Raw genomic sequence first — 21,788 nt, 5'->3', positions numbered from 1 at the left:
AAGTGAAAGTGGTCTTATCTTGGTCTTCCGAGCTGATTTGGATCTGGTTGTACCCGCTAAACCCATCTAGGAAGGAGAAGAACTTCTTCCCCACTAGGCCATCTAACACTTGGTCTATGAAAGGCAAAGGGAAATGGTCCTTCTTGGTGGCCTTGTTTAGTTATCGATAGTCAAAATAGATTCTCCGCTTCCCATTTTTCTTTAGCACTAGCACCAAAGGAGAGACTCATTCGCTATCAGAGATAGGGTAGATGAATCCTGCATCCAACAACTTTTGTAGTTCTTCTTTGACAATGTCCTTAAGTGCTGGATTCATCCTCCTTTGAGGCTACCTGACTGGTTTACAATCTTCTTTAATGTAAATGTGATGAGTATAGACAGAAAGGTGGGCTCCCTTCATCTCCTTATAGCTCCAAGCAAAAGCATCCGAGTGGTTTTTCAAAATGCTACATAGTTCTTTCTCCTGAGAGGTGGATAGGACTGAGATGATCTTCAAGGTTCTTTCTAGGCTAAATTCCACATTCTTAACTCAGAGAGAGGTTAGATCAGCCACATAGAGATCAACTAAGGGATTCTCTTGGGTTTCTTCCATCAGCTCTTCTAATGGCAACACACTGGGGGGTGGATTCTGAATCAATCTTTCAATAAGATCATCCTCGGTTTGTGGGCTCCCTATGGTAGCTTCTATTGTACACAATGGTGAGGAATAGACTTCATCATCATCTTCTTCCTCCAACCAAAGAAGTAAATCATGTTCTAACAGAGGTTGGGTAGGAGGATATAGGACTAGCTGCTTGGACATATGCCCATTCTTGATTGTCATGTTTCCAACTCGACAACTGATGTAGGCAATTGCAATAGCCAACCAAGGTCTTCCCAGGATGAGAGGATACCTAGTGAGCTTTGCCTTTGGCTGGAGAACTAGGAAATCAACAGGGTACTCCCAAGAATCGATGGAGACCATTACATCTTCCACAATCCCCTCAGGGGTCATGGTGGAACAGTCTGCTAACTGCAGTACTGTTGTGGTCTTTCTTAGGGAGCCCTGAAGGTTGAGATTGAGCATAGTATCCTTGGTCATCACATTAATGGCAGCCCCTAGATAAATCAGGGTATGGGGGATTACGGTGCCATTGAAGTGGACATCGACTACAGGACTTCTAGGGTCTAGATATTTCAGACAGATCACCTACCCAAACATTAGGTCGGACAGTTGTCCTATGACAATGATGGTTGAAGCATCTCTCCTGCGCCTACCTGGGTGCCTGAAGCACTTCTCCTTGATCACTTTGTTGTATATAGGCACATCCTTTATTACTTGGAGAAGTGGTATCTTTACACATAACTATTTCAATTCTCCCAGAAGTTCAGTTTCCTCTAGGGTTGGTTGTGTGGTTCTAGTTAATCTCTCAAGAAAGGATGGAATGGCCTTTGGTTCACTTTCGTGTTTTTCCTCATCCTCCTTAGGGGGAGGTTGGTTATCTGGGAGAACCTTCCCAGATCATAGGTTAATCTCCTAACTATCCACAACATAGGTCGAGCATAATGTTTCTCCACTATATACCTGCTGGGCTTGTCTATTATTGGCATTTAGGTTCAGTTGAGCAAGTATTTAAGGTTGCCTTGGTGGAGCAGGGGGCAATGGTTGTGGTTGAATAGGTGGCGGAGGCAAAAGAGCAGGAGGAGATTTGTACTGGGGCCTCCACCCCTGATGTGGTGCATTCCACTGAGGATATAGCTGAGAATAAGAGTGAAACGAATGAGTGACTAGTTAAGCATGGTATTAAGATGGATATGACCAAGGAGGGGGTGTGGACCAAGAAGAATGAGTAAGGGGGGCCCAAGAAGGCATGGAATTGTCTTGATTGGGGTTGTAATAGGTCTGGGATGTCCCTTGCATTCCCTGCTGGTATGGTCTGGGACCATGTGGCCTCCTTTGGTTCATGAAATAGAATGGTTTAGTGGCTCCTTGGGCCCCCTGATATGCAGCTTTAAGTCCGGGCAAGGAAGGGCACTGATTCATAGGATGGTCTTCTTCACAGACTGAACACACTTCTATAGAGTTCAATGGACATTCATTATGAGGGTGCTTTCTAGTGCACCTAGAACAAAAGATGGCTAAAGACCTCTTAGCTTCCTCTTGTTTCCTTTTGATATGCAAGGTATCCATTTGCACGGAAAGAGTCTACCTCAACTTGCTCTTTAAATCTTCTAGCCGATTCTCAAATTCATTTCTAAGGGATGAGCTGGATGAGGATGTACTAGCTAAAGGTTGACTTCCCCTACCTCTCTTTCTGGCTGACCTAGAATGTTTCTAAACACAGTCTTTATGTCATCATAAGGTAGTTGGTAGATGTCTCCCCTAGCCAATAAATGGAGGGTATCTAGAAGGTCTTTAGGGACTCCTCTGAGTAGGACCAACTTCAGAGATTCGGGGTCAAGTGTGTACCTGGCCCTTTTATAACTGAGCTGAAACCTCTCTTCATAGTCTTCTAAGGACTCATCACTTCCCATGGTCATTCGGAAGATTTCTTCCTTGGTATCCTTTGATATACAGAAGTCCCAATATTTTTTGTTAAAGGCTTGCTTCATCTGAGTCCAAGTTGTGATGTTGTCTCTAGGTAACCCCATGAACTAGCGCAATGCTGCATCCTTGAGGGTAGAAGGAAACAATTTCTACTTCTACTCATCTTCTACATAGTCTATGTTCGACGGAGAATAGAAAATTCAAACAAGAAGGTATCATGATCTTCAGTAGTCAATCCATGGAAGTGAGATAAGGCTGAAGGACTTAGGTTTTTCATTTTAGTGTTCCCATTGGTCTCCTAGATAGGAAAGGTACCCTCTATTATTTCCCCATTTCCTCTAACGTTTCTATTTTCAGCCATGGTCTCAGGAGGAATGGTTTCTTGCTCTCCTTCTGTTATAGGATCTTCGTATATCTCTAGAGGTTCACCTATAGGTTCTTCTGGATCACTACAACCAAAGAAGAGATAAGGGTGACTTAGTGATGTGGTGGGGGTGTTGTGTAGGAATTTTCCTGGATTGTCTATGTTCCTACGAGGCATGAAAGGAAATCTCTTTTTGGATGATTTTTTTTTTTTTTTTTGCTTGTACCTGCAAAACTAAAACAGATTGAACAACAAATTGCAACTAACTGAAATGAATCTTCCTAAAATGGAAATTGCAGAATTGAAATGAAAGCAGGAGATGACTAATCTACTTTGCTAGAATGGAAATTGTAGAATTGAAATGAAAGCAAGAGATGACTAATCTACTTTGCTGGAATGGAAATTGCAGAATTGAAATGAAAGAAGGAAATGCCTAATCTATGCTTGCAGAAATGAAATTGCAGAATTGAAATGAAAGCAGGAAATGCCTAATCTATGCTTGTAGAAATGAAGTTACGGAATGAAAATGAAATAGCTACTCTACTTTTGCTGAAATAAACTACTTAGCAGAATTTTGCAGTAAAAAATAGAAGAAAAGTAGTAATCACAAAATACTCTAACCCTTCCTTAGCAATGGTGCCAAAAAATGGTGAGCACCAGTATTTCAGAAATAATGCTGCAACTACTGAGGCTGCCTACTTTACTTTTATCAACCCAGTAGTTCGTAACAAACTTGAAAGCGACGGTGCTGTATGCACAAGTACTAGCTCTTACTGAAGGCTGTCACTTGAACAGCTAGCGCAAGTTTGCTAGGAGCTTAAGCCAACATCTATGAGTTCTCAAAAGAATCTTTGACTCTGATGAGAGAAAACTAACTCTACAAGGGCTAATCTATTTGCATAAAGAGAAGAAGAACTTAAATGTAACGCAAACCCTAGGAAACCCTAATTTATCCATTAACCCTACTTTTGCAGGAAAAGAGATGAAAACTGAAGAAATGAATGCCATTGACTACTGAAAAGGTAAATTTCATTTATTTAATCCATTTCTGAAAAGAAATGAGAAGAAAACACCTTTTTATGCTTTTGAGTGTTTTTATGTCAGATTATTATGCTTGTGATTTATCTAGTTTTGATTGTGCAGAGGTTTGGTGGAAGAGGAAGATGGAGTTGGTTGTTGTAGAGGTGGAGGAAGGTGTGGAGAGGTCCTAAGAAGCCCCTAGTACCCTTCTAGAGACTTTGATAGCGATCTGATTTCGAAAAATCACACACAGGAAATTCTACAGGAGGCTGCAGGGGATCTACAGGAGGAGGCCGAGAGATATTTTTGGAGTTTTGAAGGTGGAAAAATGATAATAAAGGGGAACTAAAGACTAGATGAACGTGTTGAGGTGTCTAGAACTTGTCAAGGAAGATAAAAAATGAATGTGATGGTTGGATTTGTTCAAATGGCAAGGAAGCGGCTTTATGGAAAAAACACAGAAATTAGGGCAGACTGGCGAAATGTTGCGAATGAGTTGGGAAATCTATAAAAGGTGGGATGGTGCTAGATTTTCTATGGGTGTATGGTGAGATGAGATTTCCTGCACATTTACTTATCAAAACTGACCAAAGAAAGAACTAACTACACCGTGAAAACATAACTTTGTCTAGCTTGACCTAATTCCTGACCTACGGACAGAAAATGCTGAACAATAACTAATGAACAGAAAGGCATGCAAGATAACTATGGTAAAAGAACAGGAAATGATCTTAAGCAATTGAATTTGAACTAATATCGACTTTTCCAAATCAAGTTATCACACTAGCAGTTGCATGGAAGAGCAAAAACTGTGTTTTTGGTGGCAACGGTAGTTTCTTGACCTCATATCATAGTCCCAGGAAGGGAGAAAGAAGATCAGGGCCTGTTGTTGGAACTTTTGTATCTTATTCTTTCACTGCAATATCTTACTTAAGCAACTTGAAACAAAAACAACTATACTAACCATCAAAAGCAACCTAATCTAACAAAGTAAAATGAATCTATGCAACAGAAATTTAACTCATGAATTGAAGCAAAAATATATAAATACACAGTAGGAGGTGCCGAGAAACTTGGGTTGCACCCTAACCCAAGAGCTTTAGCGCTCTAAAAGAGATCAGTACTGGCTCAAAATTTGTTTCATCTTCATTATCAAAAATAGCAGTTACCTTACATAAATTGTTCTCAAAAAGGAACTCGAAAATGAGCTGAACACAATGTTGCACAAAAGTGTGAAAATCTAATAATAGCTGGCTAACCTATTGAGGCTCTAAGCCTCATTATTTATACAAATGGGGACCTCCAGCAATCCTCCCAAAATCAAGGAACTCAGCTTCCTAGAACTGAAGATAAACAGTAGTCCTACTTTACTTGCTCGGCTGCCCCTTGGAATCATCAACGTGGACCTTTGTCCTTCGAGTTGCTAATGGAGGATTCGAGGGAAGGAGTCATAAATGAAGGAGACACCCCTGTAAAATTCCTCTTCCCTTTTTTCCTCGAGTTTTGGCTACCATTTGCTCATAAATTCCTTGACTTTGTCCAAAATTGTCCAAAAAATCTGCATAAAACATTCATTAGACTACATGCCAAGGTGACTAACCCAATTCACTCTATTAGCATAAATATATTCAAAAACATGCAACAAACTAATGAGAATGGTGGATTAAGTCAAAATAGGAGGCCGAATGAGCCCATATAATTACCCATTTCTGGGGCTCATCAGTAGTTTCTCCTATAGTGGCTTGTTTTGAGGCTGAATTGAGGGAAAACATTTAGAAAGCTACACAAGGTCACCTAAATATCTCCCAAATCTTCCAACCATCCACCAACATCCATAAACCACCTACCACATCACCAAAAGAGATTAGCTTTCACTTGTTTTTCCATCAAAAGATAAAAAGAAAAAAACAGAGTTGTTGTAGCTATTTAGATGCACAGTAGTAGAATGTTGATGGTTTGTATTTACATGATTAAGATAGTTGAATTTCATCCATGTTAATATAGCATTCATTCTGAAACATAGTCTCTTAGCAGTTAGGTAGGAAATGGTGTGTTTCAGCATTAGATTTTAGTCTTTTTCCTTACTACAGTAGAAAAACTTTCTGTACAGTAGATTTATCATTTCCTCATAAGTAATCAAGCTTCTTTTGAATCCATAAAAGTCTGGCTTGAAAAACCCTAGTGTTCTCTCACCAGCGAAACAGTGACAGAAGTTAGAACCATCACTTTTACTTGTATATACAACACTATCACCTCCAATTTTGTACGAACCCTGGGGTGATAAAGTAAAGTTGGTAGCCCCAGGAGCTACAACATTCTTGCTACAATACTGGTGCTCATCACTTTTTGGCACCATTTCCAGGAAGGTATCTGAGTAATATGTGATTACTTCTTTCTTTCTTCCATTTCTTATTTCTGATATTCTACTAGTGGTTTCATTTTTGCAAGAGTAATTCAGTTGATTTCTTTTCCATTCTGCATTCTTTCCTTTCCTTTCCATTCTGCAAGTAAGATTTCATGCAATTAGTTAGCTTTCATTCAGTCTGTAATTTCAATTCTGCAATCACTTTCCAAGTTTGAAAAAAAATCAAAACAAAACAAAAACATTTTGTTCGTGCCTCATAGGAATAGGGATAACTTATTGAATTTTTTGTCGAATGCCCCCACTGCTTCAAACAGGGGACCTTCCCTCTTCTTCTGTGGTTGTGAATTAGGGGAACCCTTAGGTGAGAAACCTGAAATATTTGAAGAACTTGTAGGGGAACAAGAAGAAGAAGAACCCATTCCTACTGATCCAATGGCTGAAAATAAAAATGACAGAGGGAATAGAGAAAGAGCTGAGGGTACCTTCCCTATCAAGGAAACCAATGGATATAGTAAGATGAAGAATATAAGCCCCTCTGCCCTTCCTCATTTCCATGGCCTGACCTTAGAAGAACCAGACACTTTCTTGTTTGAATTTGTTGTCATATGTCAAACCTATGACTACACCAATGATAAGTAGAAGTTCAAACTATTTCCACCTACTCTCAAGGATGTACCTTTGCGTTGGTTCATGGGTTTACCTAGGGATACCATAACAACTTGGGCTCAGATGTAACAAGACTTCAATAACAAGTATTGAGACTATAGTGGGTCTAAAGACACTAAAGACGAAATTTTTAGGATGAAGTTAGGGCATGATGAATCCTTGGAAGATTATGAAGAAATATTCCAGCTTAGCTACAAAAGGCTGAGGTGTACACTTGACCCTGAGTCACCAAAATTAGTCCTACTTAGAGGATTAAGGGAAGATCTTCTCGATACCCTAAACTTGTTAGCAGGAGGGGACATCTACCAGTTACCCTATGAAGATATCAAGACTACTTTTAGAAGCCATTATAGGGCAGCTAAGAAAAAGGGTAGGGGTAGTCAACCTATGGTCAATCCATCCTCTTCTAATACGTCCATCAAGGTTGAAATTAGAAGCATGTTGGAGGATTTCAAGATTGATATGTTTCAAGGCCTTGCCCTACAGATGGACATTATGCACATTAAGAGAAAATAGGAGGAAGTAGAGAGAGGCTTAGCCATTTTCTGCACTAGATGCACCAGGAGGCACCCTAGGAACGAATGTTGATTGAATTCTATTGAAATCTACTCAGCATGTGAAGAAAACCACTCCACAGACAAGTTCCCTTCTCTCCTTGGACTAAAATATGTATATCAAGGAGCTGAAGGGGTAATCGAACAACTCTACTATATAAAACAAAGGAGACCTCATGGGCCTAGGTCATACTAGTAAGGCATGCAAGGGTCATCCCATGCATATTACAACCCAAACCAGACCACATCCATACTTTCTTTGGGGCCCCCTACTCATCCTTACTGGTCTACACCTCCTCTTTAGTCCTTTACACCTCAGTATCATTCCCAACCAGCCAACCAGTCATTTCAACCATATGCTCTGCCACAACATCAGTGGAATGTGTCGTCCCACTAATGGATGCTCCCATACAAAAATGCTCCAGCTTTATTGCCTTCACCTCCTAATCAACCACACCTTTTACACCCTACTCCACCTAAACAACCCCAGACGCCTACCGAGCCAAATATGCACCTGAATAACAGAAAGGCACAACAAGTATATAGTGGAGAGAATCCTATCCTTCTTATGTTATGGAGAACCAAGAAATCAACCTAAGATCTAGGAGGATACTCCTGAACAACCAACCTCTACCTCCACCAACGGAGGTTGAGGAAGAAAGAGAGGAAAGCATACCTAAAGTAAATCCACCACCCTTTCTTGAGAGATTAACCCAACCACTCCAGCCTACCCAACAAGAGACTGAAATTTTGGGAGAATTGAAAAACCTTTGTGTCAGAATTCCACTTCTCCAAGCTATAAAAGATGTACCTATTTACAACAAGTTGATTAAGGAGAAGTGCTTCAAGCACCCAGGGAGGCAAAGAAGAGATGCCCCTACCATTAATGTCATTTGAAAACTGTCTGACTTAATGCTGGCGCAGGTAATCTGTCCAAAGTATTTGGACACTGGAAGCCCTGTAGTAGATGTGCACATTAATGACAACATTGTCCCACACACTCTAATTGATCTTGGGGCTGATATTAATGTGATGAACAAGGACACCATGATCAAGCTCAACCTCCAGGGCTCATTGAGAAAGACCAAAATGGTCCTCCAATTTGCAGATCACTCCATAGTGACCCCTAAGGGGATTTTGGAGGATGTGATGGTCTCCATTGACTCTTGGGAATACCTTGCAGATTTCCTAGTTCTCCAGCCTAAGGCCAAGCTTACTGGTTACCCTCTTATCCTTTGGAGACCCTATCTAGCCACTATCGATGCCTACATTAGCTGCAGGGATGGGAATATAACTATCAAGAATGGGCATATGTCCAAAAAGTTAGTCCTATATCCTCCTGCCCATCCATCTCTAGAACATGACTTACCTTTATCGCTAGAAGAGGAAGAAGAAGGTGAAGTTTATTACGTCCAAATCTATACCTTAGAAACAATCATGGGAGGAGCACAACCAAATGAAGATGATTTTATTGAAGACATACTCCAGTGTCCAAATCCCAGTACATTTTCCTTAGAAGAAGTAGTAAAGGAAACCAAAAACAACCATCAAATTGATCTATGGTTAGTAGATTCCACCTCTATCCATGTCAAAACCATAGAATTCAGCCCTGAGAGAACTTTGAAAATCAACCCATCTCTTTTTTTTCACCAAGAAGAAAAGTTGTGCAACTTGCTAAAGGAACACCTGGACGCCTTTGCTTGGAGTTACAAGTTAATGAAGGGAGTACACCCCTCAGTGTGTATTCAACACATTTATATCAAAGAGGGTTGCAAACCAGTCTAAAGTCCCAAAGAAAGATGAATCCATCTCTGAAAGATATAGTCAAAGAAGAACTGCAAAAGCTACTAGATGTAGGATTCATTTACCCTATCTCTGACAGTGAGTGGGTCTCTCATTTGGTGTTGGTCCCAAAGAAAAATGGTAAGTGGAGGATTTGTGTCAATTATGGAGAGTTAAACAAACCACAAAGAAGGACCATTTCCCTCTACCCTTCATTGACCAAGTGTTAGATGACCTAGCAAGGAAAATATTTTCTCTTTCCTAAGTCGATTTAGCGGGTACAATCAAATCTAGATCAGCCTAGAAGAACAGGATAAAACCACCCTCACTTGTCCTTGGGGTACTTTTTCCTATAGGGTCCTTCCTTTTGGCCTATGCAATGCTCCTACGACTTTTGAGAGGAGCCCTAAGTATCTTTGTCGAGTTAGTCCATGATGCAGTAGAGATCTATATGGATGATTTTACACCTTATGGATGTGATTTCTAGGAGGCTCTGTCCAACTTAGGTAAGGTGTTGAAAAAATGCATTGGGATTAACCTGTCCTTTAGTGCTAAAAGATGTGAGTTCTTGATGAGTGAAGGGACTGTGCTAGGTCATTCAATATCCTAGCAAGGACTGCAGGTGGACCCAAACAAAATAGCTATCATCCAAAGGGTCCCACCTTGGCAAAAGCAGAGAGATGTCAGAAGTTTCATAGGATTAGTTGGATACTACAGAAAGTTTATAAATACTTCAATAAGTTAGCTTCTCCTTTATTTGGGTTGTTGGCCAAAGACTCTGAGTTTCTATGGTCAAAAAGCTATCAAGAGGCCCTAGACACCTTGAAGGAGAAGTTAACCACTGCACTGATTCTCCAAGGCCCAAATTGGGCCCTTCCTTTTCATATTCATGTTGATGCCTCACACAAAGCCATAGGAGCAGCTCTAGGCCAAATATATGAGAAACTGCGTTATGTTATTTACTTTATCAGTAAGAATCTGTTAAAAGCCGAACTGAACTACACAGTGACCGAATAGTAGCTCTTGGCCGTTGTGCGTTCATTAAACAAATTTAGGCATTAAAATCCAAGTTATCAAACATTTGTACATACTGACGATGTTGGAATCAAATATTTAATGAATAAACCTAATATGAATGTCCAGATTATTGGATGGTTACTTTTATTACAGTAGTTTGATCTAACTATTGTTGATAAGTCTAGCAAGGAAAATGTTGTTGCAGATTTTTTGTCCAGATTGACTTTTCGTGTAGGTGAGGAAGGAATGGTTGATGATAAGTTATTAGATGAACACTTATTTGCCATTTCATTTCTCTCTCCATGGTTTGCTGACATAAAAAACTATTTGGTATCTGCACAGTTCCCACTGAACTTGTCTTCCAAAGAGAAAAGCAAGATTGTGAGGAAGAGTGCCCCATTCACCTGGATTGGGGGAAACCTCTTCAAAATAGGCTCGAATCAAATTCTAAGAAGATGTGTTAGGGAGGAGGGAGTCTTTAACATCCTTCTCACATGTCATGATGGGACTTGTGGGGGTCACTTTGCAGAAAAGAGGACAACATTCAAGGTGTTACAAGCTGGTTATTATTGGCCCACTCTTCATTAGGATGTGAAAAGATATACTAGTCAGTGTGATCAGTGCCAAAGAATGGGAAAGCCTACTCCAAAGGATGAAATGCCTCTGCAACCTCAAGTGACCTTCGAGCCATTTGATAAGTGGGGCATGGATTTCATTGGGCCCATTGACCCTCCTTCCAAGCAAAAGCAGTATATCATTGTGTGCACTGACTATCTAACTAAGTGAGTTGAAACCAACGCAATCAAGGTAGTAACAAAGGAGAAGGTGGCTGAGTTCTTAAGGGAGAACATATTCTCCAAGTTTAAGTACTCTAGACAACAGGTCACTGATCAAGGAATCCAGTTTACCTCCAACATGATTGAAGGCTTGCTAAGCCAGCACAAGATTAAGGATATAACCTCCACTTCCTATCACCCAAAAGCTAATGGGAAAGTGCAGGTGACCAATATAGCGTTGGGGGTCATTCTAACCAAATTAGTGAGCAGCAACAGAAAAGATTGGGTAGATAGACTAGTTGAGGGCACTTGGGCCTATAATACCACCTGGAAGACTACCAATGGATTCACACCCTATGAGCTCGTCTATGGGAATGAGGCACTGTTGTCCATTGAATTTGAGTATAATACATTAAGGATTCTAGCCCAACTAGATCTCGATCTCAGTAGTTCACAAAAAGAGAGATTGCTCTAGTTGAATGGTTTATATGAGTTCAAAATGAAGGCCCTCCTACACACAGAGGTAACTCAAATTCAGAGGAATAACTTTCATGACAAGAACATCAAGGATAAGCAATTTCAAGAAGGTGATTACGCTTTGTTATATGATTCCAGATATAAATACTTTAAGGGAAATTTAAGGACTAGATTTTTATGGCCTTATGTTATAGAGAGATGTCATGATAATGCTTCAGTGTAGATCATAAAAATAGATGCAAAGGCCATTCCTTTACTTGTTAATGGGAACATATCAAAAGTTTACAAAAGGCCATTGTCAAAGAAAGAGTTCATAGATGGTATCAAAAAAAATAGTGATGGTGGTGGAGCAAGTCTCAGCTCCCGCCTCATCAAGTCATTGAAAAAAAAAAAGAGATAGGAAAGGAAAATAAGGAGACTCAGGTGAAAACCTCCATTAGGTGCCTGTGTCCCACTATGAGGTTGAAAACATCTTAAGGCGGCCCAATGGTGTCAAAAAGAAAGAATATGGGGAAATAAAAATATATTTGGGTGAAAACCTCTCCTGAGGTGCCCAGGGAAAGTAGCTAAGATGAAAACCTCTTGGAGGAAGACTAGTTGTTTTAAAAAGAAAAAAAGGGGAAAAGAAAAATATGAAAATGTTGTTTGCAGGTGAGAAAAAGGATGATCATAGCAGCAATGGAGAATCAAAATGGACCTATTCAACTCCTATTTTTTTTCTACATTCATTATCCTTCACCATTCCACCATTCCTTTCATTTATTCACCCATTTGATTGATTGTGCAAGGGTTTTGTGTTTTCTACAGGGTTCCCTATAAACCTACACAAACCCCTGAAAAACTACAGGATGATCCTGTAGGAATTATAGTGGCATGGGGATCCTAAAGGAAGCAACCCTGGGGAAAGGAAATTACCTACTCATGTCAAAAAAATAAAGTCCTACATCATCATCTCATTACCATAGCACTCTCCACCTTGATCACCCCTACATTCATCATTGAAAAAAAATCAGTTTTCAAAACATTTTGCATATGTCAAGAAAAAGAACACAGAGAAAAAATATGAGATAGAGAGCAAGGGGAATAACATCTGAAGGTTATTTTTCATTATTTTCACACCCCTAGACCTCCACTCTATCCATGTTCATAATCCTCACGTCTTGGCAATGGAAATTTATTAACAATTTTGAGGGAGAAGAATCTAGAGGACATCCTCTAGCAGCCTATCCCACCAAACAAAAATCATAAAGTTGCAGCAAGTTTCAAGAGTGGATATCCAAGGGCAGAAGGAGATACTCTAGAGTAGCTGCAACATCATCACTCTCAACACCAGGTACCTGCACATCAGGCAAATCATCAAAGGGAAATATATTAAAAAAAGAGAGAGGGAGAAATCACATGCAGCCAACATACATCAAGCACCTCATTTCTTCAACAAACTACAACAAGGTATTGTCACCACAAATAATTATCTTGCTTCACTCTCTCATTTGCATAATGTAATCAAAAGATGTAAAGACTGTGAATGAGTTGTTTTATAAGAGAAAGGTGTCCATTTAACTTGGCCACCTTCATTTAGTCAACGAGGACAAAACAATTAGTCCTCACAGATGTGGCTACAGTCAAGTCAAAGAAAATGAGAATGAGGTTGAAAGATGAAAAGGGGAATGGAAAAGAGGAGGTAGAAGACAAGGAAGAGTCACCCAGGGTGTCTCCAGAGCCCACTGAGAGAGAGGTAGCAGGTTCCCTAACTGCAAAACCCCATTATACTTTAGAACAAGAAAGAGTACAAGGATAAGGCGGGGGAAACCTCAAACTCCTAGCAAGGTTCCCATTTTTATTGAAGACTCACCTAAAGAGTGGGAAAAGAGGGCACCTCTTATTAAACCTCAAGGAGAAGGATCATCGGCACAAACCTTGCCTAAGTCTCCTATCACTTATGAGAGAAGTCCTATGACTAGATCTACCTCATCCAAGGGAAAAAACATCCTACAGGATACATAGTAGGACCTATAGGAAGGAGAGACAGTGTTGCAGGAAACTCTGCTAAACCTACAGGAAACTCAAAAATTTGATAAGGAAGGGAGTATGTGATAAGAACCAATGAAGGAGGTCCTAGAGCTAAGGGAACCTAGCCCTCAAACTAACCTCGAATACTACTATAGATTTAGTGAAGGGGACAGGATCATTCCACAAAAATTTTACATCCCACTATTCTTTGAGCTTGAGAAGGAAAGAGCTAGGAAACATAGATGGATGCAGATTGCCAAGTCCAAGGGAGTAGAGGACATATGTCACATGGAGGAAAAGCTCAAAGAGATGGGAAAATAACTAACCAGCCTAAGGGACAGAGAGGCCATAATGAAAACTGACTTAGAGGTAGAAAATGCATGGTTGAAACGACAACTACAAGAAAAATAGAACCAATTGGAAACCATGGCTAGTCTATCCTTAAAGGTCATCTAGTGCAGGATGCCAGCTAAGTCCTATGCATTATATCTTAGGGAACAGTGGTTGAAATTCCAAATCGAGACCCTAGCACAAAGAGGCACTATGCCATTCCAAGATTATAAACATTTCATTCGTCTTCAATATAAAATCACATTGGAGGATAGGGCTAAGATGTATGAATTCTACTTACATAACATCCCCTTCATAGATATGAATGTATGGGACCCTAATTCAAAATTAGGGGATTTACAATTAAGGGCCTTGGCATCATGGATGAACCATGAGGAAGCTAGGGCTACAAAAATGAAGAAGACACTGGCAAGGGAACAAAAAGAGCCTCTCATGTTAAGAGCTCAACTTTTAAACCCAATGGATATCATCAACACACATAATTTAATTGAAAATGATCCTCAACTTGCACCCAGGTATCTTGTTGCACAAGAGAAATCAATTACACATTTGTAGGATATGTTCAGGCTATTAGGGGATGACAGCATGCAAGCTTGCCAAAGGAGATGGAATACTAGGTGATATAGTTTGAAAATCAGAGAGAGGCACTAAACAGGACACCCATGTACAAGCAAACCATCGAAAGGCTCAAACTCAATTGGATTGGCTTGAGACTCAGTCCACCAATGCTCTTGGGGATGTTAGAAGGAAGGAAGGAAGAGGAATAAAGAATGCAGTGGGAGGAGATAGAAAGGAAGGTCAGATTCTATGCACAAGAAGAAGAACCCATAGTAGAAGCATGGGATGTCAGGGAATCTACAAGGGCTATGAAAGATATGGATATTGATTGAGTTGGTCAGAGGATGAGCAACACTTTCAGTAGGGGGTGATGATGAGCCTCATCATTGGGTAACTTGATGGACCTTAATTCACCTCCTGGCTTAATCAAATTAACACTTCTCACAATTTATTACATTTTTTTATTATATTTTGTTTAATGAGATGAGTCAAAGTGAGATATTATTCTTAGTGGACTAATTTGCATTAAATGTAGGTTTGTGAGAGAAAATCAGGGAATTTTGGATTAAATGTTCAAACTCGAATGGGACAAGGAAGAGAGATTGTAGGAGGTAAATCCTCCTCATGTACTCCTCCCTCATTCAAATATTCTTCCATCAATCACACTAGCTCAGAGTACAAGTAGCCAAGTCATGAAGATCAAAAGGTAGTCGAGCAAGTGATAGTCAAAGACTTAGTTCATCTGAAGCTTAGGAGCTGAGCCTACCTATATTTAAGGAAGTTGTTGGAGACTTCAGTTGTATAAATAAAGCGGCCTAGAACCTCATTAGGATTTGAATTTTTGTTGTAAAAGCATTAGTTATTTTTGAGCTCCAAACTTGTGGAAGATGGTGAGCTCTAGTATTGAAACAATAATGCTGCAACTCCTGGGGCTTCCTTCTTTACTTTTATCAGCCTGGTAGTTCGTAAAAAACTTGGAAGTGACAGTGTTGTATGCAAAAGTACTAGCTCTTGCTGCAAGCTGTCACTTGATTAGCTAGCGCAAGCTCACTAGCAGCTTAAGCCAACTTCTATGAGTTCTCAGAAGAAGCTTTAACTGTGACAAAAGGAAGCTAACTCTACATGGGCTATTCTACTTGCAGAAATAGAAGGAAAATTGGAATGAAACTCAAACCCTAGCAAACCCTAGTTTACCCACTAACCCTAGTTTTGCAAGAAGAGAGATGGAAACTAATGAAGCGAGTGCCATTGACTACTAAAAAGGTCAATTGCATTTATTCAAGCTACTTCTGAAGAGAAATGATAAGAAATCATCTTTTTGTACTTTTGAGTATTTTTATGTGGACTTTTATGCTTGTGATTTGACTGGTTGTGACTGTGAAGAGGTTGGGTGGCTAAGGAAGATGGAATTGGATTTTTCAAAAGGTGAGGAAGGTGTGGAGAGGTCCTAAGAAGTCCCTAGTACCCTTCTGCAGACTTAATTTGCAATCAGACTTCGAAAAATCACTCACAGGAAATTCTACAGGAGCCTGCAGGGGATCTACAGGAGGTTCTACAGGAGGATCGATAGGAGGAGGCCGAAAGTGGTTTTTGGAGGTTTGAAGGTGGAAATATGATGGGAAAGGGGAAAGGTGTAGAGCATTGGAAAGGTATGTTTTAACGAATAACTTAGTGGTGTTTCAAGCAATAGTTGTAACCTTTTCTTTGTTATAAAATAAGGAGAATGTAATGAGAATGAGCACGGATGACCCAATCACTAATAGTTATCTTCTCTATGTAGGAAAAGACAAAAGTAGGAAGGCGCAGTGCAAAACGAGAGTTCCATGAGGAGATAACGGCTGTCCCTCCAAAACCAAATAAAATCCAGACCAGGGTGAGTAAATCAAGGCAGATCAATCTGGGACGAGATGAAGGACTGTCAGTTCGGAAGGCTAGGCAGAGAAAAGAGAGGAGTTAACAGTTTAACAGATCCCTCAGGATCTTTGATCCTGAGGGATCGTTACTTTCAATTATTTTGTTGTTTAGTTAACTCCGCCATTACTTGTATAAAAAGGGGCAGCATTGAAGACTTCAGGGACTTTTGATTATCTTGTATCTTTACTTTCTGTTTACAGACTTCACAAGTTGGTTAAACTCAGACTATCGAGTCTCTTTGAGACTTAGCTTTGCTGTACTATCATTGATGCGTTAATATAATATATTTGGTGTTACTTTCTCCCTGCATCTGAAGTAAGTTACGGCGGTGTGCCATTGGAAGCTAAGGGCCCGGCTCCAACGGACACTGGCTGATTGTATCATTACAGTTTGGCTTTGTGTGGCTTGTTTATTGTTCTTAATAATCTGATATACTTACATGCTGTTCCATACTCGCTCATCAGTAGTTTTCCTTTTGTAAATCTTTGTAACAAGTTTACATCATATTTCCAGAATTGATCATATAACATTGTTCTGAGTTGTTCACTTCTGTTACAGAATTTATAAGTGGAATGTTTTAGCTACATATGGTTGGAGTGACGATCATAAGAAGATGGAATTAACAATGTGTGTGGACTACTGGTGATCATTTTAGATTATGTGTACATATGATTGACGTTTCCTGTTTATGGTGGTTTGCTGTTCCATTTGATTAAGCTGTCTACTTGTACAAAAGATTGCTCTTTCTTTGTATGTAAGTTGATGCCAAGAATTGAGAGTGTTGAACTCGCGAGATTTAGTTTCTTTACTGCTGTTCCTTTTACTGCTGTTCCATTTCTGAATTGCCGTTCCATTCTCCTTTCTTGATGTTCCTTTTTACTTGCATTCATTGGTTTGGTGTGGGAGGAGGATCAAGGCTGTCGTGAGACACAACAGACGCTATTATGCTCCTAGATCCATGATCCATACTCTAGTTCCTTTTCCTTCATCAATTTCTAGAGGGATGGGTTACTATTTCCGTACCCTTGACTGATAAAGTTGCCGCGTGTCATTTCTTTATGCAAAAGTAATTTAGCCATAGCTTAGCATCCGTTTACTCTTGTATTTCTTAGACCTATACTACTAAGCATTACTCTGACAAATAGCCTCAAATTGAGATACCCTTTACAATAACAAAACGCTCCCGGATTGACTTGTAATGTGAGATAACTAGAGGTGAAAAAGACCCTTGTTATAGCTCTACATTTTGGCGTCGTTGCCGGGGAAAGGGTATAGCCATTTGTCTTTTAAACAGGGTAGTGTAAGAATCTGCTAGGGGAGAGTTGGATTTTAAAAACGGAAGGTAAGAACCTGCGTACGGAGCATGTAAAAGCCCTGCTCCACCATCCACTTTCCTAGCAGAATTGATTGGTTAAATAGGATTTAGCAGTTTAATTGGAGTGCATGACTAAGCAGAAAAAGCCAGAGAAAGATCAAAAGCCTCCATCCAAAGCCAAGGGGCCGGTGACCCTTGGACGAACGACCTTCATAGACGAAATCTATAAGAAAGCCGAATCTCAGCCATCAGTAGGTTATAGCAAAATCAATTCTAAACAGCCTACTAGTTCCCTTCAGGCCTCGGGATCACCATCTGAAGCCTTTGTTGAAGTGCACAGTCAAACAGAGGAGCAGGACTTTCAAGAAATTGAAAATTTGACTCCTGGACTATTGCACGAAGGGAATCTTAGTAACCTTTGCGAAGGAGGAGGAGAAACAGGGGAAATCGGGGAACCTAGATCTCCTATTGAACCAAACCAGCCTTTAAATAGCCCGGATAAAGGAAGCGCTGCAAAAATCCTCGTTGAAGGAATTCATTCACCTCAGACAGTTGGGACCATCATTATCCCTGATAAAGGGAGTGTTGTCAAAACAATCCCTGTTAAGACTACCCCTTCTCAACCAGGGAACACTCTCTTTGAAATTCCTGAAGATTACTGGCATATATTTGATCCCATGGCGCAGAATCAGCCAAACACCCAGACCTCCACATTGCAATATCCTATAGTAGATTCTGCAGCAAATGCACCCATGAAAGCTATCCCTCTCCAGCATATCCCCACATTTCATGGCCTTACATCAGAAGATCCGGATGCATTCTTGTTCGAATTTGATGTATTATGTAGAGGATACGATTACACCACCGATCCCCAGAAATTAAAATTGTTCCCCTCCACATTAAAAGGGGCTGCTTTAAGATGGTTTATGGGCTTAGGTGGTGGGGTTATTAACAATTGGGATCAAATGAAAGAAGCATTTTTAAAGAAATATCAGGATTACTGTAGGTCAAGAGAACTAAAAGATGAAATTTTTCAAATGTCAGCCAGACCAAACGAAACTCTAGAAGAATATGTGGAACGTTTCCAATATAACTTGCAAAGATCTCCCTATGCATCGTTACCTCTGCCTGATAACGTGTTGAAAACCGCATTAATTAGAGGTATGAAAGAACAATGGATTGAAACGTTGAATATTATGGGGAAAGGAGACATTTATCAGGAAAATTTTGTTGATATCATTGATCTGTGTATCAGGAGCTCAAGAGGCAGCACGAGGATAAAACCAGCAGAATATGATCGCTTTACCAGAGATAACAGAACATCAACAGAGGGAGTAACACGTGTGGAACTTGGAAATTTGCTAGAAAATTTTAAAACTGATATCCTGGGGACATTAACTACACAGCTTGATATTGTGCAGGCTAAACAGAAGCAAGTAGAGGCGGAACAGAATCTAGCGGTTTTCTGCCCTCGATGCAGGAAGAAACATAGCCACAAGGAATGCCCGCTGGATACAGTCCAAATATGTGCTATCTGTACCAAGGACCACCTGACTAAAAGCTGCCCCTCACTTCCTGGTTTGAAGGCAGTATACAAAGAAGCAGAAGAGGAGCCAGAATCAACATATTTTATTAACCAGCGTCGTCAATGGCAGCCTAAGCAATCTGGTATGTTTTTAGACCCCTCCTCTTCTTTTCAACCCCCGCAGTTCAATGCTCAGCAACAGAATATGTGGCAAAACCAGTCTCAGCCCCCGTTTTCGAATTGGTCACCTCAAATGTTTCCTACTCCGAATCCTTGGATGACCCAATTTGGTTGGCCAAACTTCCCTTATCCCCCACCATATTGGCAGAATAATTCATATCCTCCGTAGTGGACCCCTTCTACTTCGCAAGGTTCACCCTGGCAGACAAGCTGGCCAAAATCGACATATCAGCCTGCAGGATCAATTCCACTCCCTCAACCAACTCTGCCAGCCTTACAACAAAATCCCCAGCCTAATCTGAGACTGCATCTCCCAGCCCAACCCAACCCCAATCCAAATAATAGACCAGTTCAATCTCTTCAAATTATAGAATCCTCAGAGATTGAATCTGATCTGCGGGAGTGCAATGACCTTCAGTTAAGATCTGGGCAAATAATAGAAACTGAGGGACATAAAACAACTCACATTGAAGATCAGTTACCTATAGAATAGCCGTCACAACAGGAAGATGTAAATAAAGACCAGGCTTATCAGCAAGTAATTACATCTCCTCCACCTTTCCCAGAACGATTGGCCATTCCACGACCAACACAATATCCAGATTTTGATATTCTGGGAGAACTACAAAACTTATATATAAGAATTCCATTCCTTCAAGCTATACAGGATATCCCCATATATGCAAAAACCATAAAAGACCTGTGTAGCAGAAAATCAAAAAGAAATGTAACCTCTAACCCAAGAGTCCAGGTAGTCGGCACCTTATCCGACCTCCTATCAGGAAAAGAAACACCAGTTAAATACGAGGACCCTGGAAACCCAATTGTCACTATTCAAATCTATGGGCAGACCTTGACCAACGTCTTAGTTGATCTAGGGGCTGCAATTAACATCCTAACAACATCGACTTGCCAGAAGCTCGGAATTACATCGGTAGAACCTACTTCCCCTTTGTTAGAACTAGTTGACCGATCAGTAATTAGACCAGAAGGCACCTTGTATGATGTCATGGTTTCAGTGGATTCCTGGGAATACCCGACCGATTTCCTGATAATTAATCCGAAAACTCGACTAGATGGACATCCGCTAATTCTAGGTAGACCGTGGCTCGCTACTGCTGACGCCTACATTGGTTGCCGGCAGGGAAACATGACCATAACCAGAGGGCCGGATATCAAAAATTTAATCTTGTACCCTCCAGCGCAGCCAAGCATCACGATGATGAGAACCAACCTGCGCCCTGCCTCATATATCACTGACAATATTAGACCCCCATTAACAGTCCAGGAAGCGCTAGATTTCAAAGATCAAACGGAAGACGATGCCATCAATAAATTCATTAATCAAACAGAATCCACATCGTATACACAATGTTTTATGATAAAAGCGGCATTTGATAACGAATTAGAGGAGGATCCTCTGAAAGACGAACATGACCAAATTATACTTGTGACTTCTGTCGCTAATAGCAAAGTAGTGCAAATTGAACTGGGGAAAACTTCAAATATTAACGCTAATCTGACACCAGATCAAGAGACAAAACTCATCCAGCTGTTACGAAAGTATCAGGAGGCATTTGCATGGGACTATCCCGATATGAAAGGGATTGATCCCAAGCTATGCACACATCATATTTATATCGAAAAAGATGCAAGACCTGTTCGTCAACCGCAAAGAAGACTCAACCCCCATTTAAAAGATGTTGTAAAAGCTGAGCTTCAGAAACTTTTAGATGTTGATTTTATTTATCCTATTTCTGACAGCAAATGGGTCTCTCCACTTGTGGTAGTACCTAAAAAGAACAGGAAATGGAGGATCTGTGTGGATTATAGAGAATTAAACAAAGCCACAAAAAAAGATCACTTCCCTCTTCCATTCATAGATCAGGTACTGGACACCTTAGCAGGCAAGAAATTCTTTTCTTTCTTGGATGGCTTCAGCGGATACAATCAGATTCAGATTGCCCCTGAAGACTAGGATAAGACTACCTTTACTTGTCCCTGGGGAACGTTCGCTTATCGAGTCTTACCTTTTGGTTTATGTAATGCTCCAGCCACATTCCAAAGGGCTGTTCTTAGCATCTTTGCAGATTTAATTAATGATGGATTGGAAGTCTACATGGATGACTTCACACCATATGGAGATGACTTTGATCCAGCTATAGATACTCTCGAAAAAGTCCTACAGCGCTGCATCGCTACCAGACTTTGCTTGAGTCACGAAAAGTGTTACATGATGATGACTGAAGGACTCATTCTGGGACACTATATTTCAGCAGCTGGTATTCAGGTAGACCCGACTAAAATTCAAATACTTTTGCTTATTCCGACCCCCACTAATCAAACAGAGGTACGCAGTTTACGTGGTTTTTCTAGGTATTATAGAC

The sequence above is a fragment of the Pinus tabuliformis genome, chromosome 2_2 (assembly GCF_031772625.1).
Source record: "Pinus tabuliformis cultivar Carrire ecotype Pingquan chromosome 2_2, CPIR1, whole genome shotgun sequence".
Taxonomy (NCBI): Eukaryota; Viridiplantae; Streptophyta; class Pinopsida; order Pinales; family Pinaceae; genus Pinus; species Pinus tabuliformis.
The sequence above is the reverse complement of the archived record's forward strand: the minus strand, read 5'-3'. Positions refer to the sequence as shown.